Genomic DNA, 19,869 nt, shown 5'->3' on the forward strand with positions numbered 1-19,869 from the left:
AAGTCGGTCACTCATTGGCTGCGGGTTCTGACAGTCAAATACGCTCCACCAATGGCCCGAGGGCGGACGGCATCCTTTTGGGCCGGAAGTGAGCCCCGGGGCCCGGAAACAGGAAGAGGCGGGGCTTCTGCCTGAGCGGTGGGCGGAAGATGGCTTCCTGTGGGCAGGCGAAGGTGGAGCTGCGGCTGAGCCTCGCGCGCGCTTTGGACCCAAAGCTCTGGCGGTTTCCACAGTGAAGTTTGGAAGTGGCCCCTGAAGGCGAGGCGAAGCAGAAGGACGAGGCAGGCCACTCCAGAGGGATAGGTGGCGGTTTTAAAAGGCGACGGAACCTACTGAGGAGGCTTGGCCTGGGCAGCTGCGGCCCGGCGCCTTCGGAGTTTGCGCAGAAGCCTGGGGGCGGGGCGTTTGGTCACGTGCTCGCCCCACGTGGTACCCGCAGCACGATGCCCTTGCCAGGCTGCATCCTCCGAAGGGCAGGAAGAGTGGGTGGAGGGCACCCCCGGGACCCGGGACGGCTGAGCAGTCTGCCGTTAGGCCCGGCCGGCTGTCTCGGCTTCTCCGTGGCCTCGAGCAACAAGCTGGAGCCAGAGGATGAGAAGCGAGCCCGCTGCAGGGCCGAGCTGGCCAGATGAAGAGAAGAGGCCGGCGGGCACTGAAGGCTGCACTCCTGGAGGCTTTGCTCCATATCCTTCCATTTTCTTTTCTTTTTTTTTTTTTTTCTCCTCTTCTTCCCTCCTGGCTGGAGGCCTCTCCTCTTGTTTCACACCTGGGGTCGCCAGGAGCCACCACGTGGGAGCAGTGCTATGTGCTTCCACCACGTGGAAGCAGTAGTATTTATAAGTTCAGTTGCATTTATAGCTCACGTGGCTGTACCGGGGAGGGGAGCGGAGCCAAAACGATGAGAAGCAGATTCCCACCTTGTTGTTTGGGCTCTGGAAGCCTGCTGCTGTCCCTGAACGTAGCTCTGCACCTGGACTGCTGAACACACGGTAAACAGTGACCCCCGCCCTTGGCTGAACTGATTCTAGTTGCGTTTCTCTTTGTGATGCAAAGAGAAGAGACCCTGGTCTATACTACCTCCAGAAGAAGCAGGCAAGAGCCAGCTGGATTTAAGGATCTGGGGCAATCCATTCGAAGCTTAAAAGGAAAAGAAAACCGCAGGGCTGCAGACTCTGAGCACACCTCCTGGACAGCCCCCACCTGAACCGAGGAAGAGTGTGGGCGGCCAAGCTGCAGTCAGCAGTCTGCATAGAGAGCAGGACTAGCCCAGGTGGGGAAGGAGGGACCGCAGACTGACAGTCAGGAATGGCAGTGGCATAAATCAAGGCTTGAGGATGGGTAGCTGTGTTTCCTTGGAGGAGGAAAGCGCAGTGCTTGATGGATGAGAAGGGCTCCGCTTGAGTCTGAGGAACCCTGATCATTCTGCAGTGCTTCGTTTTACGTGGTGAGGTTCTTGTTGAAAGAATGGTAGAAGGGAGAAGTTAAGAAGATGAAGTTTTATTTTCCGGTTTCTGTATATGCAAGAGTTTCATTTGTTGAGCCCCTACAGTGTACTAGACACTCTCTTTCGTATGGATATTTTACTCCTTCTAACCAGGGCTGCCTTGCACAGCTGTCCATATTGGGTACTGCACAACTCCAGGGAGAACCATCTGCAGCACAGTCTGTGACTAGCACCCCTTGGAATTGTGCAGTGTACAACCTCTGCTGCAATATGGGCTAGTCCCATTTCCAATGGACTGTAAGTTAGGTGATGTTATATCCCCTACCCCTTTTTAAATTTTTTTTAATAGATGAAGGAATAGACACAGAGAGGGTAGGCAACTTGCCCAAGATAGCATAGCTAGTTGATGAGAGAATTCTAACTCAAACCCAGGTCAAGTTAATTCACTTTTGTTTTTATCCTTTAGCTGTTTGTTGGTTAAAGTATTCTCTAGGATAAGTTCAGTTGCATTTATATCTCAGACTTGGAATGTGGATGAGTGGTCTCATATTATTGGTCTTGTCTCTCCCAACTCTTAGCACAGTACCGGTATCCATTGGGCATTTGGCAGCAGCTTGTTGAATTGAATTGGCAGTGGACAGAGTGGCTGCGCTCCATGAAGAAAACCTCATCCAGGAGGCTGGACAGAGGGAAAAGGATTTGGAGAGGAATGGGTGTTTTCTGGCTCCTGGTAGAAATAAATCCATCAATATGCTTTGAACTTGTTGATAAAAAGGCTGGTTTCTGCAGACATCACCAAACCTTGAGAACTTCCTGGGAGCCAGCCAGCGTCTTGATGGAGCACACAGCCAGGCCTGTCTGGCTACTTGGTGGAGACTTGTTTATCACATTGGTGTATCCTCCACTGTCCCTAAAGTGCAGTAGGAACCCAACAATGTGTGTGGAATGGGATTGAAAATAGAATTGTATATTTGTGGGGAAATGTTTCCCTGAGACGCTTATCTGGGGGAAGATAGGGTCTGGGGACTGCAAATTCACCCGAAGGTAGAAAAACCCATTTGTAAGACACTAGAGAGATTTGCTGTTCCTTTCTGAAATTGGGCTTTCTGTGTTTGACCACTGTTTTAAGTATATTTGAATTAAAAGCAAACATTTACATGTTAGAAGAGTTTACATTAAAAATCCCGATTTTGAGCTCCTCTTAAACATCAGACTGTGGAAAAAAAAGTCAGACTGTGGACCTGCATTCGTGTAGGGCAGTAATCAGCTGGAGGTGAGAAGCAGCTGCCCCCTTTAGCTAGAACATGGGCTGTTTGGTTGGCCACTACTCCTTATGGTGTTATGCCCAGACTGCTCCCTTCATTTCTGCTAGTGACTAACCCTTACAGACTTTTGAGTTTGGGAATCAGAGTGTAGACTGGAAGATCAGCTGTTTTTGGTTTTCACTATAGCTTGATTTTTTATTACCTATAGAGGGAGTCACAAAGATTGAATAGTTTCTGATTCCTTTTTGGAGACGGAGCCCAAGTAGAGGTTACACCACATGAGGCCACGTGGCAGGGCAGTGAATCAGGTGTCTTTTTCCTTGTAGACCACAAGAACAGCTTCTGCTGTTTTTGACTTGGCCTTCGGGGAACTCAGAGCCACATTTTCAGACCTAGTAACTGGCCTGCCGACCTATAAATCTTTTTTCTACCTTCCGTCCCCTACTTTTCCTGTCTTTAGACCCCTTATTTTAAATTCTTTTTCTCCAAGTCCAGATTTAAAATTCATATTTAGTAATTTTGTCATATATCTTCTTGGAGTCTACTGTGAGTTCTGTGTGGGTAGTGAATGAATAAATAAAATGTAATGAATTTTAAAATTCCAGGAAGGGCCTGAGTCACATGCCAAGCTTCACACTGGATGATTGTCATAGACTCAGGATGGGGCTCCCTCCTAACCAATTGCCAATTTTTTCTTTCTTTCTTTTTTCTTTTTCTCTAGCCTTTGCCAACAATACATTTTGCTCTCCTGGCATCGAAGTGGCCCGGGCTGATAGCTTCAGCCTTGAATGGCTCTGAGGAGTTATTCCGGGGCTGGGGAGTGGGGGAGGTATTGGCCAACTCCATCGTCAGGCTGTACGGGTGGAGGTGGATTGGAGACAACTTTACTACCTGCCTGGCATCTGGGGCTTGGTTGGAGAAAGAATTCTAAGCCCTCCTGACTTCAATTCTTTCTTCTGCAGTGGCACCAATATGGGCCTTCCTGCAGAGATCTAGAGAGAACATTTCCAGCCAGGAGTTTCTGGCTTGTTTGATTTTGAGCTGTTCCCTCATATCCCCGTTTCTATCTCATCTCCCCCTGGTCTATAGACACTTTTTAAAGAAACAGTTGCAAGGCAAAATCAAATCCAGAAATTCAAAGCAGAGGGGCCATTTTAATTTATTTGGGCCATTCCAAGGTAGGGAAGTAAGCTCACATCTTTTGAGCTCTTACTCTGTACCAGCCATCGTGCTATGTGCTTAGCTTGAGTGCCTGCTGCTCTTTCATTTCAGAATAAGTTAGAAATGGCTTAGCAGACGTGGCATGCCATGATCCTGGCGGCATCTCCCTTGCTTCCTCCAGCCGAACTGGCCTCACTTCAACAACCCGCCGCCCCAGGACAAGTCCAGTCGTCCCTAGCCTTTCTACGTTTGCACATACTGGTGCTCTCTATACCAGGAAGGCTTATCCCTCCTGCTCTTTGCTTGGCTGCCTCCTTCATACCCTGGATCTTGGCTGACATATCCTTTGAGGCCTTCTCTGATGCTCAAGTAGATGAGTATCTCACAGAAACCTTCTTCCTTCACAGAACTCTTCAACCACTTTAAATTTTTTTATATGTGATTTTTTTTTTTTTTACAAATCTGTTCCTTTTGTTCTGCCATAAGTCTGTTTTTTCCATTATATTATCTGCTTTATGGAGGCAGAATCATGTGTGTTATGTCTTGCTATATGCCTATGTGCCTAACACATAGGTGCTCATTAAAAATTTGCTGAATGAAGGGACATTCAGTTCAGTCCCATAATTTGAGTGTTATCATTGTTGTAATTATTATTAACAGCTACTATTTACCAGGCACTGACTATGTGCCAGGCACCATGCTGATGTTTTATGTTTAACATCTCATCCAATTCCCCCAGTGATCCCAGGAGGGTGGGTCACGTTATCCCCATTCTTCAGAAGAGGCTCAGGACTTTCTTCTCAAAGCCACCCAACTAGTTAGTATTGAGCTGGGATCTGGATTCAGGTTTTTCAGTGCCAAAGCTGGGATCTCTTCACTCGTCTGCTGTGTTTCTTTGCAGAGGAGGAGTCCTCCTCTACTGCCAGGACTTGTTTGATGTTCACTGAGGCATGTGAAGGGATGGAGGGATGGGCTTGCCCCAGGTGGGAACACCGTTTACGCATCAGCCAGGCAGAAAGGCGGAGGGAGAGGTAGGAGAAAGGATCTTGCTCCATATAGCCGGGCTAGCAGGATGAATTGGCCGAGGGCTGGGCTCTGGTTGGTTTCACATCAGCTCTCTTAGCTCAGGCTACCGTGACACAATACCGTAAACTGAGTAGACATTTATTGTTCACAGCTCTAGAGGCTGGAAGCCCAAGATCAGGGTAGCAGCATGGTCAGGTGCTAGTGAGAACTCTGTTTCTGGCTTGCAAATGGCTGCCTTCTTGCTGTGTCCTCACATGGTGGAGCGAAAGAGGGGGAGGGAGGGATCTCTTCCTTTTCTGACAAGGACACAGTCCTATTTGATTAGGGCCTCACCTTTATGACCTCATTAACCTTAATTACCTCCTAAATTCTTTTTCCAGATAGAGTTACACGGGGATTAGGGCTTCAGCATATGAATTTTGGGAGAACATAATTCAGTCCCTAGCAAGACCACAGGGGGCTTTTGGGAGCATGGGCTTTGGAGCCAAACATAGCCTCAAACCCTACCTGGCCATTTCCTAGTGTTGGACTCTAATTTTTCCATTTCCCTGGCTGTGATTTGGGGATATCACGATCTGTCCTGCGTGCCTCATAGAATGCTAAGGAGTAAGTGGTATAACATATATGAAAATGCACTTCTTTGTATTACCTATTGTCATTATCATTGCTCTTGAGCAAGCCAAGTGTAATTTCTTTCTCTTTTCTGCCCACCCTTGAGTTGTTTGGAAGTTATTTTTAAAAATCTTTGAAATGTCCTTTTCTGTATTTGGCGAAAGCAAAATGGAAATTGATAGCATTGTCACCGCGGGAGCCCCCCTCCCTCCGGCTGCCTGCCTAGGGGAACAACTTGGGGAAGACGTGGAGGTTTCTGTTGAGGCAGCTGGTTTGTTACTGCGGGTGTGTTTTCTGCAAGACCTGACCAGCTCTTGTCTAAAGCAGTTTCTCCTTTTCTTGTTCCTCCTCTGTGTCACATCTGGATTCAGAAATCCAGGCAGCAGAAGTTCAGAACCCACTCTGGCCATGTCCATCTGCAAAAACCCTCCAATATTCTTTCCACCCCAGGGCATTTGCATGCGCTCTTCTCGCTGCCTAGAACTCTACCACCTTCTGTCATGGTTATCCCCTTCATTGACATCTCTGTCCAAGTGTTACCTTCTTAGAGGTCCCTTCCCTGACCCCCAGTTGAAAATAATTCCCCTCTGCTGTTGAGTCATGGGCATAACCTCAGTTAGGGTTACTGGAGAAAAACAGGATACCCAGGTAAGTTTGAATTTTGGGTAAACACCAAAAATTTTCTAGTATTGCATGGGATTCTTATTGATTGTGTATCTGAATTTCAAATTTAACTGGATGTCCTGTATTTGCCTATTGTGGCAGCCCTGCCTTCAAAGACACGTGTTAAGTGAATGAATGGGAAGCTCTTGGCCCAGAGCCTGGCACCCAGCAGGCTCGAGGTAAATTGTAGCTGCCATCTTCATCCTCCTCTTCCTCCTCCTAATTGCTTCTTGGAACTACAGTCTCCTTGGTCCCTTCCCTCTTTGGAGACAGGCAAGAAAATGTTTCCTACCAGAGGGCCATCACCTGGCTCCTTAGAATAGTATAAAATATTCTCTGCCGCAGCTTTGGAATCCGATTGCAGTGCCTGTTTGGCAGGGAAACGCAGTGAGTTATCACAGAGCGTTCCCTCCAGCGCTGGGTCATGCAAATATTTATTGCAAGCGTTAAATAATAAATGGAACAGCCTGCCCAATGGTAAATCTGTCATGTTTGGTTTCAGCCAGAAGTTGTGACGGCTCTGGAATTGCTGCCCGATCCATTGCCTCCGCCTGCCCTCCAGAGGGGCAAGGCAAACATCCGAGTTCTCCAGGGCTGAATCGGCAGGGCTGATGAGACAGCTGGATGCCAGAGGGGGCGGCGGGGGATGCTCAGCCAGGCATGCAAGCTGGCAGGTAAGGCCGGGCTGTGGCCCAGGAACCAAAGCCGACGAGATGCCAGGCAGGCCCAGACCCTGGCCATCATGCTGCTGCCATGGTTCTCAGGGGGCACCGTCTCATTGTCCACATCTTGAGTGATCTTGCAGTATCTCCCTTGATGCTCATGTCAGCTTTACTCTGCCTGACTGGCAAGCTTTTGAAAAGAGTTAACTTCCCACCCACTTTTCTAGAATGAGCCAGTGAGTAAAGAGAGGAATGAGACCTTGTGTCAGATGCTTAGATGCAAGAGCCCCTGTGTGCACTGAGGGCTCTCAAACTTACCCTCTCCTCTGTCTCTGGTGTTACAATATCGAACTTAAACACGTGGGTTCTTGAGCCAGACAGATCTGAGTTGGAATCCTGTCTCTGCACTTATAAGTTTTACAACCTTGGGCAAGCCACATCACCTCCTGGAGCCTCTGTTTCTTCAGCCATAAGATTGGGGAAATGATGGTGCTCATTTCCTAGAGTTGTTTTGAGGATTCAGTGAGATTATGTAGGTGAAAAACTTAGTCCTGTGCCTGGGACCTGGTGATGTTTGCCAAATGTTAGCTCTAGTGGTGAATAAGGGACCAGAGAAAAGACCTTGCCCAGACCCACAGTCAGGGCTGCTTCAGTCAACTAGGCATGTGTAAATCCCTTCTTGGTGTATGGGGTGAATGGGCACACAGTTACACAGTGGTGGAATTCAGGCTCTGCCCTGGGGTTTTATGGCTCTAAAACAGTGCTCTTCTTCTTATCCTGGGTCTGCCCTATCCACTGGCCCATATGCTGACCCCAGCCCTTGTGTCCTGGGATTGGTGGTGTCCTTGCAATGGGGGGGAGTGGAGTTAGAGCCCTGAGTGAGGCTGCACAGAGTGGAAATATCACGTAGGACAGTTTGGCTTCCACCTACTACAAACCCAGCTTGAAGAGGCTTACACAATGGCAATTATAGTTTCACAGAAGGTGATCCTGTAGTTTGTGAACCTAGTGGTACACAACATTAGTTATGTAATGGCGGATCCACTCTCTTTCTACCATTTCCCATTTTTTCTACCATCTGTAACAGGTTGCTCTTATCTTCACAGTCTCAAGATGGTATAGAAAGGGGAGAAGAGGGTGCCACTCTTTCACTTGCCCCTTTTTTCTTTTTAAATTTATTTATTTATTCATTAGAGATAGAGAGAGAGAGAGGCGGAGACGCAGGCTCCATGCAAGGAACCTGACGTGGGACTTGATTCTGGGACTCCAGGGTCATGCCCTGGGCTGAAGGCAGGTACTAAACCACTGAGCCACTCAGGGACCCCCACTTCCCTGGTTTCTGATCACTGCCCCACAAGCTCCCTGTGACCTCCTCCTTGAGTCTTATTGGTCAGAACTGCATCACATGTCCTTTTCTCAGCCAATCACTGGTAGGGACAGTGGAATTTATCATGACTGGCTTAGACCAACAGTTCTCAAAGTGTTATAGTGTGGTCCCCAACTATATGGGGACCACCACCAACATCATCAGCTTTACCTGGGAGCTGGTTAGAAATGCACATTCTCTGCCACTGCTCCACCCCCCCCGCCCCCCCTCCCCCAGGAAACTCTGAGCTGAGGCCCACAATCTGTATTTGAAAAAGTCCTCCAGGTAATTCTGATGGACACAGAGTTTTAAAAACTCTGGCTTCGCGGGGAGTTGGAGCAGGACCCAGGAGGGCGGGGATGCCCTCGGGTTCCCGGGGACAGTAACAGAGCAACTGCGCGCCCAGGAGAGTGCGCCGAGCTCCCCAAGGGCTGCAGCGCGCACGGCGGGACCCGGCGGGACCCGGAGCAGCTGAAGGGGCTCGGGCGGCGGCTCCGCGGAGGGGGCTGCGCGGCCCCGGGAGCAGCTCGGAGGGGCTCGGGCAGAGGAAGAGGCTCCGTGCGGAGGGGCCTGCGCGGTTCCAGGAGCAGCTCGGAGGGGCTCGGGCGGCGGCTCCACGGAGGGGGCTGCGCGGCCCGGGAGCGCGAATCCAACAGCGCAGGCTCCGGAGCACAGGGCGCCGGGACACAGCCCAGGATCCCGCCTCCCCCCGGGACAGGCAGAGGCCGGGAGGGCCCAGGACAGCAAGGACGCTCCTGCCCCAGCTGAGCACATCAGCGGCCCCGCCCCGGAGCCTCCAGGCACTGTAGACGGAGTTCCGGCCGGAGCTGAATCCAGGTTTCCAGAGCTGCCCCGCCACTGGGGCTGTTCCTCCTGCGGCCTCACGGGGTAAACAACCCCCACCGAGCCCTGCACCAGGCAGGGGCACAGCAGCTCCCCCAACTGCTAACACCTGAAAATCAGCACAACAGGCCCCTCCCCCAGAACACCAGCTAGACGGACAACTTCCAGGAGAAGCCAAGGGACTTAAAGAACACAGAATCAGAAGATACTCCCCGGTGGTTCTTTTTTTGTTTGTTTTTGTTTTTGTTTTTGTTTTGTTTTGCTTTTTGATTTGTTTCCTACCCCACCCCCTTTTTTTTCTCCTTTCTTTTTCTTTCTCTTTTTTTTTTTTTCGTTTTTTTTTTCTTTTTCTTCCCTTTTTTTTCTCTCTTTTCTTTCCTTCTTTCTCTCCTCTCTTTTTCTCTTTTTCCCAATACAACTTGCTTTTGGCCACTCTGCACTGAGCAAAATGACTAGAAGGAAAACCTCACCTCAAAAGAAAGAATCAGAAACAGTCCTCTCTCCCACAGAGTTACAAAATCTGGATTACAATTCAATGTCAGAAAGCCAATTCAGAAGCACTATTATACAGCTACTGGTGGCTCTAGAAAAAAGTATAAAGGACTCAAGAGACTTCATGACTGCAGAATTTAGAGCTAATCAGGCAGAAATTAAAAATCAATTGAATGAGATGCAATCCAAACTAGAAGTCCTAACGACGAGGGTTAACGAGGTGGAAGAACGAGTGAGTGACCTAGAAGACAAGTTGATAGCAAAGAGGGAAACTGAGGAAAAAAGAGACAAACAATTAAAAGACCATGAAGATAGATTAAGGGAAACAAACGACAGCCTGAGGAAGAAAAACCTACGTTTAATTGGGGTTCCCGAGGGCGCCGAAAGGGACAGAGGGCCAGAATATGTATTTGAACAAATTCTAGCTGAAAACTTTCCTAATCTGGGAAGGGAAACAGGCATTCAGATCCAGGAAATAGAGAGATCCCCCCCTAAAATCAATAAAAACCGTTCAACACCTCGACATTTAATTGTGAAGCTTGCAAATTCCAAAGATAAGGAGAAGATCCTTAAAGCAGCAAGAGACAAGAAATCCCTGACTTTTATGGGGAGGAGTATTAGGGTAACAGCAGACCTCTCCACAGAGACCTGGCAGGCCAGAAAGGGCTGGCAGGATATATTCAGGGTCCTAAATGAGAAGAACATGCAACCAAGAATACTTTATCCAGCAAGGCTCTCATTCAAAATGGAAGGAGAGATAAAGAGCTTCCAAGACAGGCAGCAACTAAAAGAATATGTGACCTCCAAACCAGCTCTGCAAGAAATTTTAAGGGGGACTCTTAAAATTCCCCTTTAAGAAGAAGTTCAGTGGAACAGTCCACAAAAACAAAGACTGAATAGATATCATGATGACACTAAACTCATATCTCTCAATAGTAACTCTGAATGTGAACGGGCTTAATGACCCCATCAAAAGGCGCAGGGTTTCAGACTGGATAAAAAAGCAGGACCCATCTATTTGCTGTCTACAAGAGACTCATTTTAGACAGAAGGACACCTACAGCCTGAAAATAAAAGGTTGGAGAACCATTTACCATTCGAATGGTCCTCAAAAGAAAGCAGGGGTAGCCATCCTTATATCAGATAAACTAAAATTTACCCCAAAGACTGTAGTGAGAGATGAAGAGGGACACTATATCATACTTAAAGGATCTATTCAACAAGAGGACTTAACAATCCTCAATATATATGCTCCGAATGTGGGAGCTGCCAAATATATAAATCAATTATTAACCAAAGTGAAGAAATACTTAGATAATAATACACTTATACTTGGTGACTTCAATCTAGCTCTTTCTATACTCGATAGGTCTTCTAAGCAAAACATCTCCAAAGAAACGAGAGCTTTAAATGATACACTGGACCAGATGGATTTCACAGATATCTACAGAACTTTACATCCAAACTCAACTGAATACACATTCTTCTCAAGCGCACATGGAACTTTCTCCAGAATAGACCACATATTGGGTCACAAATCGGGTCTGAACCGATACCAAAAGATTGGGATTGTCCCCTGCATATTCTCGGACCATAATGCCTTGAAATTAGAACTAAATCACAACAAGAAGTTTGGAAGGACCTCAAACACATGGAGGTTAAGGACCATCCTGCTAAAAGATAAAAGGGTCAACCAGGAAATTAAGGAAGAATTAAAAAGATTCATGGAAACTAATGAGAATGAAGATACAACCGTTCAAAATCTTTGGGATGCAGCAAAAGCAGTCCTAAGGGGGAAATACATCGCAATACAAGCATCCATTCAAAAACTGGAAAGAACTCAAATACAAAAGCTAACCTTACACATAAAGGAGCTAGAGAAAAAACAGCAAATAGATCCTACACCCAAGAGAAGAAGGGAGTTAATAAAGATTCGAGCAGAACTCAACGAAATCGAGACCAGAAGAACTGTGGAACAGATCAACAGAACCAGGAGTTGGTTCTTTGAAAGAATTAATAAGATAGATAAACCATTAGCCAGCCTCATTAAAAAGAAGAGAGAGAAGACTCAAATTAATAAAATCATGAATGAGAAAGGAGAGATCACTACCAACACCAAGGAAATACAAACGATTTTAAAAACATATTATGAACAGCTATACGCCAATAAATTAGGCAATCTAGAAGAAATGGACGCATTCCCGGAAAGCCACAAACTACCAAAACTGGAACAGGAAGAAATAGAAAACCTGAACAGGCCAATAACCAGGGAGGAAATTGAAGCAGTCATCAAAAACCTCCCAAGACACAAGAGTCCAGGGCCAGATGGCTTCCCAGGAGAATTTTATCAAACGTTTAAAGAAGAAATCATACCTATTCTCCTAAAGCTGTTTGGAAAGATAGAAAGAGATGGAGTACTTCCAAATTCGTTCTATGAAGCCAGCATCACCTTAATTCCAAAGCCAGACAAAGACCCCGCCAAAAAGGAGAATTACAGACCAATATCCCTGATGAACATGGATGCAAAAATTCTCAACAAGATACTGGCCAATAGGATCCAACAGTACATTAAGAAAATTATTCACCATGACCAAGTAGGATTTATCCCTGGGACACAAGGCTGGTTCAACACCCGTAAAACAATGTGATTCATCATATCAGCAAGAGAAAAACCAAGAACCATATGATCCTCTCATTGGATGCAGAGAAAGCATTTGACAAAATACAGCATCCATTCCTGATTAAAACTCTTCAGAGTGTAGGGATAGAGGGAACATTCCTCGACATCTTAAAAGCCATCTATGAAAAGCCCACAGCAAATATCATTCTCAATGGGGAAGCACTGGGAGCCTTTCCCCTAAGATCAGGAACAAGACAGGGATGTCCACTCTCACCACTGCTATTCAACATAGTACTGGAAGTCCTAGCCTCAGCAATCAGACAACAAAAAGACATTAAAGGCATTCAAATTGGCAAAGAAGAAGTCAAACTCTCTCTCTTCGCCGATGACATGATACTCTACATAGAAAACCCAAAAGTCTCCACCCCAAGATTGCTAGAACTCATACAGCAATTCGGTAGCGTGGCAGGATACAAAATCAATGCCCAGAAGTCAGTGGCATTTCTATACACTAACAATGAGACTGAAGAAAGAGAAATTAAGGAGTCAATCCCATTTACAATTGCACCCAAAAGCATAAGATACCTAGGAATAAACCTCACCAAAGATGTAAAGGATCTATACCCTAAAAACTATAGAACACTTCTGAAAGAAATTGAGGAAGACACAAAGAGATGGAAAAATATTCCATGCTCATGGATTGGCAGAATTAATATTGTGAAAATGTCAATGTTACCCAGGGCAATATACACGTTTAATGCAATCCCTATCAAAATACCATGGACTTTCTTCAGAGAGTTAGAACAAATTATTTTAAGATTTGTGTGGAATCAGAAAAGACCCCGAATAGCCAGGGGAATTTTAAAAAAGAAAACCATATCTGGGGGCATCACAATGCCAGATTTCAGGTTGTACTACAAAGCTGTGGTCATCAAGACAGTGTGGTACTGGCACAAAAACAGACACATAGATCAGTGGAACAGAATAGAGAATCCAGAAGTGGACCCTGAACTTTATGGGCAACTAATATTCGATAAAGGAGGAAAGACTATCCATTGGAAGAAAGACAGTCTCTTCAATAAATGGTGCTGGGAAAATTGGACATCCACATGCAGAAGAATGAAACTAGACCACTCTCTTGCACCATACACAAAGATAAACTCAAAATGGATGAAAGATCTAAATGTGAGACAAGATTCCATCAAAATCCTAGAGAAGAACACAGGCAACACCCTTTTTGAACTCGGCCATAGTAACTTCTTGCAAGATACATCCACAAAGGCAAAAGAAACAAAAGCAAAAATGAACTATTGGGACTTCATCAAGATAAGAAGCTTTTGCACAGCAAAGGATACAGTCAACAAAACTCAAAGACAACCTACAGAATGGGAGAAGATATTTGCAAATGACCTATCAGATAAAGGGCTAGTTTCCAAGATCTATAAAGAACTTATTAAACTCAACACCAAAGAAACAAACAATCCAATCATGAAATGGGCAAAAGACATGAACAGAAATCTCACAGAGGAAGACATAGACATGGCCAACATGCATATGAGAAAATGCTCTGCATCACTTGCCATCAGGGAAATACAAATCAAAACTACAATGAGATACCACCTCACACCAGTGAGAATGGGGAAAATTAACAAGGCAGGAAACAACAAATGTTGGAGAGGATGCGGAGAAAAGGGAACCCTCTTACACTGTTGGTGGGAATGTGAACTGGTGCAGCCACTCTGGAAAACTGTGTGGAGGTTCCTCAAAGAGTTAAAAATATACCTGCCCTACGACCCAGCAATTGCACTGTTGGGGATTTACCCCAAAGATACAAATGCAATGAAACGCCGGGACACCTGCACCCCGATGTTTCTAGCAGCAATGGCCACTATAGCCAAACTGTGGAAGGAGCCTCGGTGTCCAACGAAAGATGAATGGATAAAGAAGATGTGGTTTATGTATACAATGGAATATTACTCAGCTATTAGAAATGACAAATACCCACCATTTGCTTCAACGTGGATGGAACTGGAGGGTATTATGCTGAGTGAAGTAAGTCAGTCGGAGAAGGACAAACATTATATGTTCTCATTCATTTGGGGAATATAAATAATAGTGAAAGGGAAAATAAGGGAAGGGAGAAGAAATGTGTGGGAAATATCAGAAAGGGAGACAGAACGTAAAGACTGCTAACTCTGGGAAACGAACTAGGGGTGGTAGAAGGGGAGGAGGGCGGGGGGTGGGAGTGAATGGGTGACGGGCACTGGGTGTTATTCTGTATGTTAGTAAATTGAACACCAATAAAAAAAAAAATCAGGAAAAAAAAATAAATAAAAATAAAAACTCTGGCTTGAACCGGAGATCTTTTCCTGTGAAGAACCAGATAGTAAATATTTTAGCCTTGCAGCCACAGCTTGTAGTAACTACTCAGCTCTGCTGTTGTAATTCAAAAGCAGCCATATATAGTACATAAGTGAACAAGCCTATTTATGGACACTGAGACTTGAATTTAATATATATATATATGTATATATATAAAATACATATATATATGACTTTTAAATTTAACTTTTAAATTTTAGGAAATATTATACTTTTGATCTTTTCCAACTGCTCAAAAATGTACAAGTCATTTTCAGCTCCTGGACCACAGAAAAGCAGATGGCTGTCCAGGTTTAGCCTACAGGCCATGACTAAAACTGATTGAGATTCAACTCCTGAAACTGGGGAGGGCCTTCCTTCTTTTGAAACACAGAGAGCCCGTTTCTTAAGGAAGTTGGAATTTGATTTATATGGAAGAAGGGGCATGTAGTTCTTGTGTGTTCCCTTGCAGTGTTTGCCATAGTAGGGCTCCCAGTATTGGTCAGCAGAACCATTCCTGGCAAGAGCCAACTTAATATCTTGCTTTTAAAGTCTTGACTTAGTTTTATTTCTTAGGCAGATTTTTCACATGTTTACTGAAGACAGTCTTTCCTGTCCTTGAAAGCCTAGACATAATCCATTTTTGTATCTGAAACTGCATCTCCTCTTCCCAGGCAGCATCAGAGCCTGGAAAGGTAGCAGTACATGTGTTCGGGACACTGTTTCAAGCTTCTCACACGTTCTTTGTGATCCTCTGAGATGGAAATCTGACTGTACTTTTGTAGGTGGGCAACTGAGCAAGCAGGTATCAAGGAGGTTAGATGTCCAGCATCTAGAGCTGCATGACACTTACCCTTTTCTGCTACTTTATGCCAGTTCTTTGGGCTGCTCTTTGGGGGGGTCACTGACCTCCCCCTTTCCTTAGGAAAAGATAGTGAACATGGCAGCAATAATCATAAATTGCCAACATGTGATTAAATGCCATCTTCCAGATGCCATCCTAAGCCGTTCATATACATTACCTCCTTGAATGTAGATCTGCATTACAGGTAAAGAAACCAAGGCACCTAGAGGTGAAGTAAGCCACGGTCACCACCAGTGAGTGGGTGGCTACCCATGGGCCCCAGAGCCCAAGCCTGATTAATTAGTAGGAGGAGGCCTGTTATTAAATTAGAAGGGAAATAAGTAAATCAGAGAAAGACAGTTATCTTATGATTTCATCCATATGTAAAATTTAGGAAACAAAACAGAGGAGCATAGGGGAGGGGAAGGGAACATAAGATAAGATGAAATCAGAGGGAGACAAACCATCAGGGACTCATAATCATAGGAAACAAACTGAGGGTTGCTGGAGGCGTAGGGTGGGGAGATGGAGTAACTGGGTGATGGGTATTAAGGAGGGCATGATGAGCAGTGGGTATTATATAAGACTGATGAATCACTGACCTCTACCTCTGAAACAAATACTCTATATGTTAATTGAATTTAAACAAAATTAAATTAAATTTGCAATAATGAATATGGAGACCACTTTAACTCTGCCATTATCCACCCCCCTACCCCCTGCTCTGGGTCTTTTGGACTTGGACATAATGGTTTAATTTTGCTTTTTTTGCTTTTTGCCTGACTACTTGATGTCTTGTACCTCTTTTAAAGAAATATACCTTTAAATTTTTGAATCAGCTCTACAGAGCCCTGTCTATATTAAGACGATAGACGGGAAAGGGGAACACTGTGTTGTTTTCCTCTCTGGGTCACAGAATAGAGAATTGAAGTTTCTGGGATTTGGCACATGCCATGGACTGAATTGTGTCCCCTCGAAGCCCTGACCCCTAGCATAAAGGTATTTGGAGGTGAAACCTTTGGGAAATAATTAGATTTAGATGAGGCCATGAGGGGATTAGTGCCCTTATAATAGTAAGAGAGACCAGAACCCTCTCTTTCTCTACCATGTGAGGGTACAGTGAGAAGATGGCCATCTGTAAGCCAGGAAGAGAGCTCTCCACAGAAGCTGGCCATGCTGGTGCCCTGATCTTGGACTTCCAGCCTTCAGAGCTGCGAGGAAACAGACCTCTGTTGTTTGAGCCATTCTGTGGTATTTTTATTGTAGCAGCCCAAGATGAGTAAGAGCATGGGAATCTGGCCCTGCTGGAAATGTCACCTCTCAGAAAAAAGGGTGAAAGGTGACAAGGTCAAAGCTGCCCAGTTCTGTGCCCTCCACCCCTCATCACCGCCAGCTTCTCCAGATAAGGGGTGCACCTGATGTGGAGATGAGAAAGATTGGAATTCATGAGAGGAGCCTTGGGAAGTTAGAGCAAACAGAGCATCATAGGTAATGGCTGTCTCCCTAGAACTTTCTGTACTTGAGGCACGAGGCTACAGGTTCCAGGAAACTATGGTTTAAGGCACAGTGTTGTTTTTCTTCTATCACAAGATGTCTGGAAATGGGGCGCTTGGGGTTGTTTCTGTGGCTCTGGTTAGCATCCCTGAGACTCCTGGCCTTCCTCTTGAGGCCTTAAGATGGCTGCTGTGGTGCTCACCTCATGTCTTCATCCAGTGAGGTCAACGGGCAGGATAGGGAGGTGATTGAGTGAGTGGAGGCAAGGAGAAGCAATCAGATTGCTGCATTAACAAATTACTCCAAAATCCAGCTGTTCTTAAAAGAACAGACATTCAATATCTGTGGCAATCAGGACTCAGAAGCAGTTTAGCCGGGTGGTTCTTGTTCTGGGTGTCTTGTGAGGGTTCAGTCAAGTTGTTGGCCAGGGCCGCAGTCTTCAGAAGGCTTGACTGGGGCGGGAGGATATGCTCCAAGACGCCTCACACACATGGCTGGCAAGTTGGTGCTAGCTGTCCACTGCAGACCTCTCTCCTCTGTATGTGGGCCTCTCCACAGAGCATGTGAGCGCTGGCTCCTCACAGTGTGGCAGCCATGTACCCCAGAGTGAGCGATCGAGAGAGCACAAGGAGGAAGCTGCAGTGGCTCTCATGGTCTAATCTTGGAAGTCACACATTGTCACCTCTGCCATGTTGTGTTCATTGCAAGTGAGCCACTAAACATAGCCCACACTCAGGAAGAGGGGAGTTAGATATCATCTTTTGAAGGGAGGTGCATTGGAGAACTTGTGTACATATTTTAAAATCACAGCACTCCTTATCAACCCATCTCTTACCAGAAGGGGAAGATCTTTCCCAGGGGCCCCCCTCCCTCAGATGCCCCTTCTGTCTTAGCAGCTAGCTCTGGATTCCATTCCCACCCACAAGGGACTAATCCACCATTCCTGAGAGAAGACTCTCTGAACTGAACTGGGTGGAGTTCTTTTAATTAACAAGAAGAATTAGGGTGGACAAGATGGCTTTTGGGTGCCTATTGACAACATCTGCTGCGTATTTTTACATTTTTATCTCTAACAACCTTGTAAAAGTTTGCTGACTACCCATAATTTGCAAATAAAGAAACTGTGTTTCCCAGAAGTAAGTAATCCCTCTTAGGTCACACAGCAAATAAGGCGGGAGAACCCAGGTCCATATAGCTCCAAAGCTTTCAGTCTTTTGTCTATACTATCAAAACAGTGATTCTTAACTGTGGGGAGGCAGTGGGGACTATGACCCACAGGGGGCTTTTGGCAATGTTTAGGGACATTTTTGGTTGTCACCACTGGGGGTGCTATTGGTATTTAGTGAGTAGAGGCCAGAGATGCCAGTCACTATCCTATAGTGCGCAGGAACCCCCACAAAGGATGATCTGACCTAAAATGTGATTAGTGCTAAGTTTGAGAACCCCCGTATTAGAACAAGTTCTTTGAGGGCAAGGATCGTGCTTTCTTTGTCACTTCTTTTTTTTTTTTTAAGATTTTATTTTTTTATTTATTCATGAGACACACACACACACAGGGAAAGAGAGAGAGAGAGAGACAGAGACAGAGACACAGGCAGAGGGAGAAGCAGGCTCCATGCAGGGAGCCTGACATGGGACTCAATCCCAGGTCTCCAGGATCAGGCCCTGGGCTGAAGGTGCCACTAAACCACTGAGCTACCCAGGCTGCCCTCTTTGTCACTTCTGAGTCCTCTCTGCTCAGCCTGATCCTGGCACATTATAAGTGCTTAATAAATACTAAGTAAGTGAACAAATGTGCTACACTGAATTCCAGATTCAAAGAATCATAGACTTGCAGAGCTGCAAGATTGTGAGGTGTTGGGAGGAACACTCCGACTCCCAATGGACTCATCTAAGCCCTCAGCTTCTCCTGCTTGTAAGGGGCCTGGTGGAAACACGGTCCTGCATTTGAATGTGGTCCAACATAGCCTGTGCCCCTCCATGTGTGACAGGGGCTGGCTCTTGGATGGGTTAGTCACCTGTTCATCTCTGAGATCATGGAAATAGAGGGAATAGGCAAAGACACACTTCTCTGAAACTATGCATTTCTATATGGACTAACCACCAGGGAGGAAATGCAATAATTTCTCACCACCCTTCATTCCTAGCTCTGTTCTTTGTAGGCAGTTGCTGGTGCTCCCAGGCAAAGATAATGAAAGTTCTTTCTTGTATCAAACTCCTTTCCCCAGGAGACAGAGCCCCAGCATCAGCCAAAGCAGAAGGCTGTGCTCTGGGACCCTGGCTTGGAGGCCCGGAATGGCCATGCAGGGGCTTCCTTGGGAAAAGGCTGGACTTGCAGTGATTACTAATTATCTTACAATTGATATTTCAGTGCCCGCTGGCTTCTTCATCAGATGTCTCTGTATCATGTCAGGTTATGAGAAAAGCAGTAGTCTGTAATGGCTAGGCAAGCCCATTTTCTTTCTTTTTTTTTTTTTCTAAAAGGTCAGTTTTTATAGCAAGGAAAGAGCTCTGAATTTACTCTGAATGTGTCCCTGGGTTTGTGCCACAAGCAGAAACCTCATCATATCTTCACAGACACTGAGTTACTATCTCCATTTTGCAGTTGAGGAAGTGGAGGCTCAGAGAGGTTGAGGGGCTCACTAGAGATCCCATGGACAGTAAGTGGTCGAGTAGGAACATGAAGCCAGGACTGTCTGTCCTCCCCCCATCCCCAACCCTGCACTGTATTCCCTCTGCCACTACTTTGTTGCCACCTGGGCCCCGTCTTCCAAGCCTTGTCTGCTCCTGTTGACTGAATGTTTGCGTCTCCTCCCCTCCCTCATATGTTGTGATGGTTTTGGGAGGTGAGATCTCTGGGAAGAGATGAGTTCATGAGGATAGAGCCCTTGTGAGTGGATTAATGCCCTGACTCAAGAGGCTTGGGGGAGCTCCTCACTGCTCCTTGCCACTGAAGTTCTGTTTTACAGATAAGGAAACTTAGATCCAGGGAGGTTAACTTATAAAAATGCACAGA

At 45.9% G+C, this 19,869-nt stretch overlaps 1 long non-coding RNA gene across 4 annotated transcripts in view; it reads left to right on the forward strand.

The window, feature by feature from the left end:
• Window positions 1-121: 121 nt before the first annotated feature.
• Window positions 122-19,869, forward strand: part of LOC140638493 (uncharacterized) — a 30,297-nt gene continuing 10,549 nt past the window's right edge. For 2 of the 4 annotated variants that reach the window (XR_012035512.1, XR_012035511.1), the window contains exons 1-2: window positions 122-1,270; window positions 6,674-6,845. This is a non-coding gene — a long non-coding RNA (uncharacterized lncRNA). Of the gene's footprint in view, window positions 1,445-2,022; window positions 2,381-6,673; window positions 6,846-19,869 lie in introns of all 4 variants that reach the window. The other 2 variants (XR_012035514.1, XR_012035513.1) reach the window with 2 other exon arrangements.

The sequence above is a fragment of the Canis lupus genome, chromosome 8 (genome assembly GCF_048164855.1).
Source record: "Canis lupus baileyi chromosome 8, mCanLup2.hap1, whole genome shotgun sequence".
NCBI lineage: Eukaryota > Metazoa > Chordata > Mammalia > Carnivora > Canidae > Canis > Canis lupus.